A 9,770-nucleotide genomic window follows, 5' to 3' on the forward strand; every position below is an offset into this window, starting at 1 on the left:
TTAATGCTGTGTAAAAGCAGTAGCAGAAATGCAGATGCCTAAGGATGTTTGAGCAGCAACAGCCTCTCAGGCACTGAAGTGGATCAGAAGGGATGTTTTCAGACCTCTCTCCCTCTCCTGAACAAAGACATATAAATTCCACTAGAGTTGCTCTTTTGCTTATAAAGTGTGATTTTGGATCTCTCCCTGAGTATCAGCTTTCTGTAACAGGAGGCTTTGAACAAAACCTGGCTCTTAGAAAAGCCTCTAAAATTTTCACGGTTCTCCACATACCTCAGAGTGTTTCCTGACCTTCAGAGTGGGTTGAACAAGACACAGGTAGAATAATAAATAAATAAGAGAATAAAACATATTTTGTTGTTGTTGTTGTTTGTTTCTTTGTTTTAAATCAGTACTTTCATTTTCTGTTAATACTCTCAGAAAAAAAAAAAAAACTTCTTATGTACACTTCTGAGACATTCTGATAAATTTTTTTGAGTGTGCTTAGTTTCATTTTCTCTTTGTCCATCCCAAGCTGTGGCTGGGAACTGAACAACAGCAAACACAGCACGAGTCTTTATGATGCTTTCACAGAATCACAGAATCAAGAATGGTTGAAGTTGGAGGGCACCTCTGGAGATCGTCTGGTCCAATGTCTCTGCTCAAGCCAGTCACCTAGAGCAGGCTGTCCAGGATTGTGTCCAGATGTCTTTGAATATCTCCAAGGATGGAGACTCGACAACCTCTCTGGGCAACCTGTTCCAGTGCTCAGTGACCCTCACAGTGAAGAAGTTTTTCCTCATGTTCAGACAGAACTTCCTGTGTTTCAGTTTGTGCCCGTTGCCTCTTGTCCTATCGCTGGGCACCACTGAGAAGAGTCTGGTCCTATCCTCTTTACACTCTCTCTTCAAATATTTATACATATKGATAAGATCCCTCYGGAGCCTTCTGTSTCCAGGCTGAACAGTCCCAGCTCTCTCAGCCCTTTCTCATATGAGAAATGCTTTACTCCCTTAACCGTCTCTGTGGCCCTTTGCTGCACATACTCCAGTATGTCCATGTCTTTCTTGTACCAGGGAGCCCAGCACTGGACCCAGCACTTCAGGTGCAGCCTCACCAGGGCTGAGCAGAGGGGGAGGACCACCTCCCTCGACCTGCTGGCAGCGTTCTGCCTAATGCAGCCCAGGACACCATTGGCCTTGTTGACTTTAATGTCTGTGACATAGGTTGGCCTTGCAACTTCTCTAGTATCCAGGTTATTCATGTCATAAATGGAAAGAAATCATGGGCTTATTACACCCATTTGGCATCATACACAGATCTTTAGGGAAAAAAAAAACAAAAAAACAACTACCTGTTCTCTCCATACTGACCCTATTAGCTGTTAGCACAGTAAAACATCTATAGTAACCCTCCATATTCTTATCATGTAACAAATGCCATTTATATATAGAGAGAGAATCATTACTGTAGGATTCCTGAATGCATTATAATACAGCATGACATAACACAGCACATAACACAAATAAGCAGGAGAGAAGGGATTGCTCTTACAGATTCAGTAGCAAAACTTCTTTCCATTTCTATGAATAAGAAAACTTGGAAGTTTCCAGCTCTTTATCTGTTCCAATGGTTTAATTTATTTGTGCTATGTGTAAGATTCAGGGAAAAAAAAGACAGTTTTCTGAGATTCATTGCCTGCCTTCAAATTAATTAGACCACACTCTAATTAGGAGACGTGTTATTATTACATGATTGCTTCAAGATCTTGAACTTTATACAGTAACCTAACAATTCCAGGTTTCTTAGAAGATCTAAGCACCAAACTTTGTATTTATTTATATATTAGTTCATTTGAAGAGGGATTATGTTTCAGAACTAAAAATACAGCTGGAGTTAGCACTGTAAGATACTGTGAAAAAACCCCAACAACTTAGTCTGCAAGGAGGATGTCTTAGGTTCATCCCTCTGGGTGTGTTTGTGTGTGTGTGTGTGTGTGTATGTGTTTGTGTTTGTTTTCAGTTTCTTGGCTACAGTGAGTGTAAAATTAGTTTTGATTTTTTTCACAAGTGCTATTGAAATCACAGAAAAGAGCTGCAAAGTACATTCCATTAGTTAGATGGCCACTGTTTTGAAAGTTTTCTTTTTTTTTGGCTCTGTGTAATATTATATTCTTGAGAAAAAATACTACTTTGCTACTTTTTTTTTTTGCCTTCTGTGGAAACAAAACAAGGCTCTTGGCAAGGCAGCCTGCACTTACAGTCCGCTTCCTCCTTCTTTGTGAGGCGTGATGTCACCAGCTGGCACAGGGAAACCTATTGTTTCAGTAAGACTCCCATAAAAGGCCTTTCTGTGCTCCTGATTTACATGTTAAGAAATTGGATGGGAATTGCTTTCTGCAGCGACTCCCACTTTCCTCTCGGTTAGACATCAGTTGGCAGTAAATATCCACAGGATACATTGTTATTCATGGTACATCCTGTCTACCACCTAAGCACTCACTTTTTTTTGTTTTCTGGAAGTCTCAGTTTGAACAGTTTGCAAAATGAATGTCTTCTTCCCTTCTCTTCTTTCTCTTCCCTCTCTTTCCAAACATTACAAATGCTGGCTCTGATATTTGAACATTTCAATCCCAGAACAAAGACAACTTGTTTCTTTTCTTCAGAAGTAAACTCATAATGGTGGCATGCTTCCAGAGTGGGGTAATACTCCTTACAGAAGTGTATTTACTATGCCCTAGACGAGTCATGGCAAAACTATTCTATTTTGAAACTGCTCAGGATTTACTCATTTTTAATCAAGTGTTCCCTTCTGGATTTCATGACAGACCAGGGTTAAATCAGAAGGTAAAGGAAGTTTTGTTATTAAAAAGCTATACAAAAATCATGAAATCTACAATTCTCCAAAAGACATTTGTGAGGCCCTTGACAAATAACTTTGTCTCAGTTTTTCAGCTATAAAATGGGAAAAAAATATTCCTTGAGTATACATTTTATTTATATATATATATATAATGTTATATATCTAGCATTTTAATAAATATATATTCTTAAGAATACTTATTTGAGAGTTTTTCTTGCATTTTTTTTAATTGATTCAAAACCTCTTTGGGGCAGAGAGTTCCATGTGTGTACAAAATCCACCACAGTGGATTCCTGATCTCAGCTGAGCTATTCATGTGCCACTGAAATAAAATATAATTAATAATAATTAAATCCCAAACCCCAAAGAACCTTGAACTTGGCAGAAGTTCAGAGTATATCTACATCATCTTCCTCTCTAACAGGACAAGCACATTAAAAACAGTGCCAAAAATTCCTATAACTTTCAAAAAGTCAGAACCCCTCACTAATGAGCCAAAACAATTTACTACACCATACCATTTGCAGTTCTTAGATCTGTGTTCTTCAGGGTTCTGGCAGTCCTCACTTGCAGGGAAAAGCTTGATGATATGATTACTTCTACTTTTTTAAAGCTTTTAAAATATGTATATTATGAACATTTACCATCTGCATTTGTTAGAGTGTGATAGGCAGGATCCCTGGTTGATGGGAGTAAACATTACTCTGATTTACACCATATTAGGTTTGGCTGTCTGCCTTTTAAATAAAAAGGGAGCTCAGATATTGTTGTAAGTAAGTACTGCTGTGAGCTATTTTTACTTAGTCAACCAAGAAAAAATATCACCACCCCAAATAAAGAGAGTTTTAACAAGTCCTGAGTAGGTACTCGGACTGTGAAAAATCTGTTTCTTCTCAGTGAGCATCTGGAACCCCCAGTGGAGTTCTGGCCCGTTCCCATACACTTCTCTTCCAGTAATAACACTGGAGAGTGGCAGATTCCCATCAGCTCTGTGGAGCAGAACTGTAACCTCAGGAAGGAGTGAATAAACATCACTGCCAAGCAGCAGCTCCCGAGGAGCAGGGTGAAACTTCACGTGTTTAGTTCATGCGGAGAATGGAATGTTGACCAAGTTCATCTGAACAATTGGAAAAATATCCTGGATTTCATTAAAACAACTTTCTCCTTCTGAGGGCTTGACAGACACTTTCTTTTTCATGACAGCAACATTTTCTAGCAACAAAATTGCCAAATAATACTGAAGCGACCTTTACTGAGAGAATTATTAAGCAACCGGCTTATAATTAGCCAGACAAAGGATACATGTTTTTAGACATATTTTGCATTACGAGTACTATATAAGACTATAATTTGTGTTTTATCAGAGAGTGTGTGTGCCTAAATGCAATGCCAATTAAATATTCAAAAGCCTATTTATTGTTTTGAGAGGAGGAAGTTGATACTCTTTACAACTGTTCAAATCCAGCTAACACAACTAAATGTTATTATTCAATTAAAAACTTCATAAAGGAAGAGATATTAGTGTGTGTAACAATATGTCTTGTAGCAGATAATGCATGTTTTCAAGCGGCACCTCTGAAAGAATACAAATGAACTCATCTGGAACTTGGAGTTAAAAAAAATATTAAGACAATGAAGAGAAAAAGATAGGGAGACAGAAACCAGTGAAAGAAACAGAGAGAGAGAACAGATATGATAGAAAAAATTATATATAGTATGGAAAATAAGTTACAAGGATTTGAAAACATCTGGAATACATTTCTGGAATGTCTCTGAAAAACAAAACAAACCACAGGAGGAAAGTCAGACTAAGAGTTACTCAATTTTTTTCTTCCTTTCCTTTTTATAAAGGGGGGATGCAAAAATGTTTGATGTTAATGGAAAAATTCCTTCCAGTATATGTGTTCTGTCTTCATAGGCCTCAACTGAGTAAGCACAAGCCTAATTTAAACATTTCAACAGCTCCTTCAAAATCAATAGGATTATGCTTGTGTCAGAATTAGGTACATAAAAGGGCCTGAGTGAAAACTTCTTTCCAGCGATTTCAGTGAGCTTTGGACCAGGCTCTAAGTGCCTTGCCTTCAAAATTCTACACCTTAAAATTCACAGAATTCAAAGTGTCATTTTCCAAAGAACTGAACAAGAGCTATAGAAAAACGAATATTGGACCAAAGCCCAGTAAAGCATATTCTTGTCCTGGTTCAACCTCAGTATGCAAAATTCCTTAAGGGTGGAGAGGCTATTCAAGTTTGCAAAACTGTAAACTACCCCTTAAAGGACCAAATATTTTTTAATATGAATGGAGGAAGCATCCAAAAATAAAGATTTTCAGATGTGCAAACCATGATGCCTGTGAAATGTATGTCATGCTTCATTTTACAAGAGTGCTTGTGTTGGTGACAAATTATTAACTTCTCTTTCTCAGCCATGTATCCATCCTTAAGAAAATGTAAAAATTCTGGTGCTAGGAAAAAATCAAGGTTGTTATCTAAAACAATGGCTTGAATCTCCTCTAGCTCATTCTTGTGATATGAGCAGTGTTACTCAGAGGCCGTGAGTGCATCAACAAAGCTAGTGTCATGAGAAAAGGATCAGGCCCAATGTTTCTGAGGTTTTCTAAGCTGGAGAGGTTGCAGAATACTGTGAATTCTGGACCTGAAACAAGCTGACGTATTGCAAAGAAAGTCAGTTTGCTCTGAAAAACAACCAAAACCGTGCAAAAGTAACACTCTAGGGAATTTTGGATCTTCTTGCTTCCCACACTCCACTATTCCCAACCCACTGTCCCTTCATGCAAATGTTCAGGGCTGAGCAGCCCTGTACTCCAGTTACCAGTACTAGCAAAGAGTTATCTCTGTGGCTGTGCTTTCTAAAGCTATATTCTAGTTTAAGCCAACCTGAAAACTGAGAGATCTGAAACACAAAGAAAATAACTGGCTAAGACAGGTGATCCTGTTCTGTCATCTGTGGTCTAGCCCTAGCTGCTGACACCTTTTGTACAGAACGGAGGCATTCTTGAACCCATTTTGTTTCTCACTTCTTCCAYGCTGCACTCCTGAGCAGCTACTACCCAAATAAACAGTTCTGCTTCCCAGACTTTCTCTTCCCTCAGTGAATGATGTGTTCCCCACACATCTCATTCATCCAATTTTTATTTTTGAAAAGCAAAGCTGAAACTTCTCCTCATTAGTACTAAATGACAGGCCTTTGTATCAGGTGGGGTTTCACAAGGATTTCAGGCAGATGGCCCCAAGAGAAGAATCCAGAACCCTGTGTTTAGTAGGTGGATTCCACATACATAGAAAATTCCTGTGGTAGTGATGAAGCCACTTTTGTACAAAATCTGAGCAGTTAGAGTGTTCTCCCAGAAAAATGAAGATTATGGTTCAATTCCCTATTCATTTGCCAGGCTGACTGCCTGAATGATGAAACAATACTCTATTCTGAAGGGCTGAGGATGACAAGCTGGTTTATTGTGGTATCAGCCAATGTATAAAAGACAAGTCAGATTTCTTTGGCTRGAAAGTGGGAGAAGGTTTTGGTATCTTGTGGTTAGAGTTCTCACAGGAAAAATTTAGCAATCCAAAGATTGTTGTCATCTTGCACAGTAAACTGAGATTGTATAAAAATCATGAGAAGGTATTTTGTGGTTAGCTATAATACAAAGAAAGCCCTTTCCTATAAGTTCTTTATTAGCATCTTCTGTGCAGGCAGAATATAAACTTTAATGTAATGGACACTTTCTATTATACTTTATCTTGACAATATGTCATTAAATTTGCCAAGAACTAAAAATCACTCTTTTCAATATTTTAATTGATTATTATCCTGCCAACATAATCTGTATGAATTCTATACAGTATTTGAACCCGGACACAGCAATTAAATAACTGAAGTGTAATTTTCTTCAATTCTACAATTGCAATTATGGACATTTCTACCAGTTGGTAGAATTTGGTGAAGTATATTCAAAGAAGAAAAGTAGGCAAAGCAGTGTACTAAGGGCAGTCCTACTTGAAAGGCAAACCTAATTTGCATTATTGATAAGGAAAGCACAAAAGGTTTAATGGAGTTTAATGAGCAGGTCTTCTGATTAGAACATATTCCCAAAAGCTTGTGTCTGTCATCTCAATATTATCCTAGTAGTCTATTTGTAGGAACGTGTAGGTTTATTCCTTCTTCTGCTGCAGCCTCTCTGACTTTTTCAACCAGTCCTTCTATTGCCTTTGGATGGAATGACAGCTTCTTCTCTTTCCTTCCACTCATGACTTCCAACGTGTATCCTGCTTCAGACTAGAACATGTGATCACAATGGGCATGAAGTTCCCTTTTCCACATCCATTTGCCAGGTGCCTGCACTATGAGCATGAAATACTTGTGAAATCCTTCTGTAGAGTGGGTATTTTACAGGCAATGGGTGGACATGGCAGAATTACGGTACTCTGGTCCTAGCACTCCTGTCTGCAGATAGGCAAAATTATTTCTTAATCTGCTGCAGAATAAATGATTGTGCGTTGCAATTAAATGATACACTGAAAAAAGTAATGACAATTTGCAGTCATTTAGGACAAATCCCAAATTGTGCTCATGCTTTTGTTATTGTTAAGTATCCTGCAAGTAGTTTAGAAGAGCCATTTAAGCTTATGGCTAGTTCAGGAATAGTTGGTTACTTACAATTTATGCAACGGGAACATATGGATGTTTGTGATACTATTTCTGCTAGCCTTACTTGTATTTCTCAACAAAATAAAATAGTGTGTTTAAAATCATAGTTAATAAATACTTTAATAGATGTACTATGACAAACATTAATTTTATAAACATTAATGAAAATGAATATGTACACCCATYACATTTGCAATCATCAGATGAAATAAGAATGGAATAGTACATTTCTATGTGCCTGACAAAATTTCTGTGGAGAATGGCTTTTGAGTGGAATAGGGATTTCAGAAACTTTTATTTCTGTGGAAATATCTTTTTTTTTTTTCTAAAAATAGTAGGTACTGGAAAACTAGGTGATTTTTGATTATGAAATGAAACATTGCAGAAGTGCTATCGCAGTGCTTTAGGGAACAGTAATTGTGTCATGTCTCCATTCCYTTCTCTGAATTGTTCACCACAGCAAAATATATAAACAATAGTGGCTTAGTAAGGGGAAAACACTGGGATACATTGCGGGAGATACACTCTGGTTGAGAATTATGTGCCAGGAGAATATCATCATGGAGTTGCTGGTGCACAACTGTTTTAAACTGAATGTGTTTGACAGAAAATGCATATTTTTTAGCTTTTATTTTTTCCATTTTAATAACCTATGTTTTTCTGAAGGGCAAGAAAGAAAATTTCTAACCAGGAATAGTTGAAAGAAATACCTACTCAGAAGTCAAATGAATATTTCTGAATACTCTTTCTTTAGTATTTGATCAACTATAATATACTACTATTACTCACTCAGAAACTCAGTGAATTGAAGATGCAGACATGCTGTGAAGTGTCATGTTAATTGGTAATAATGCTGTAAAGCTGGTGGCAGTACACATTAGACTGGTAAGAAATTACATAGTAGAAAAATGTCATTGAGGCAAGCTGAAGTCTATGGGAGTGATTTTTGCTTATTTGTAGGATGGATTTTGCTCGGTCATTCATGTTCTACAACTAGACACAAGGCCTCAGCTCACCTCAAGTCTAATAGGAGCAACCTCCTTATATTGGGGATAGAGCTGAACCAACATCCTCGTAGATAATTGAATGTTCCAGAAAGCATTACAGCAAAAATTAGGCAAGAGAGAGGTGCTGAGCTATGGAAACCCTTGTCTTTGCTGTCAGTTAAACAACTTCTACCTCAAGAACTAATCCATGAAACTGGCATCTTCCTACTTGTGATAAATCAGTTCATTCTGCATCAGTTACTTTGACTAACCCTTGAAAAGGGAACTTGTATAAAACATGTTCAATATCTGTATTATTTCTCAACAGGCAATACAGATTTGTTGGTTGTCAGTCACCAATTCACTTCTGTAGAACTAAAGAAACTCTTAGTACAGAGGCAAAAATGCTGTTGGCTGTTTAATTCTTTACTATTCCAGCTCTTTAATTCATTATTTATAGAGTGGTAGAATTTAGTAGGACAATCTGAGCTAAAACATGCAATTCATTTATATCCAGATTTCTTTATAATTTTATTCATTTTGATGAAATTGCAGGAAGCACAAAATAATTCCCTTAGAAGTGAAGTAGCTAACACTTTACATTTATTACAGCTGTGAAGCCTTCAAGGTAGATGAGTAATAATTTTTCATTCTCAATAACAGTTTTACAGAGAATGCTTGGAGACTTGTGAAGGATGATTAACAGACTGTGCATTCCCATGTAATGGCATCATGCTACTAATTCACTCCAAAATAAGTTCGCCATTCACTCCCAAGTAGGAAAGAAATGGAAAGACTTGGCATTTTGCTCAAATTATCTCCTTTCATAACCATTCATTTTCAAGTCAAGGCCAACAGCTTTTCTAAAAAATGTGCAAGTCTACAGGCTATATTTACCATAAATGTATATTGTGACTGAACTTGAGCTTTTTCATTAAAAATACAAAAGATTTCAAAACTAGAAGGGCACCAACTAATAATTCAGGCACAATAACTCACAGGGAATTTTTGTATTCATACTTAAATCTCTATTACTACAATGTTTGAAAAACCGCATTGGTTGTGAAAAATGTCTTTGATTCATTTCTTCTTTCTTTTTTTACCAGTCACTGTTTTATCTCATGAATAACAACAGCATGAATAAAACTGATGGTATCTGCCCTTTGTAAATTTTGACTCTCCGTAAGAAATATAGAAAACATATACAGTAAAATTCAGCAGTGGGTTTGTTAGCCAGATCATTTTTACAAAGGTACTTGTTTGGAATGAATCCTAAAG

This window comes from Apteryx rowi, unplaced genomic scaffold (genome assembly GCF_003343035.1).
Source record: "Apteryx rowi isolate R43461 unplaced genomic scaffold, aptRow1 scaffold_314, whole genome shotgun sequence".
Classification (NCBI taxonomy): Eukaryota; Metazoa; Chordata; class Aves; order Apterygiformes; family Apterygidae; genus Apteryx; species Apteryx rowi.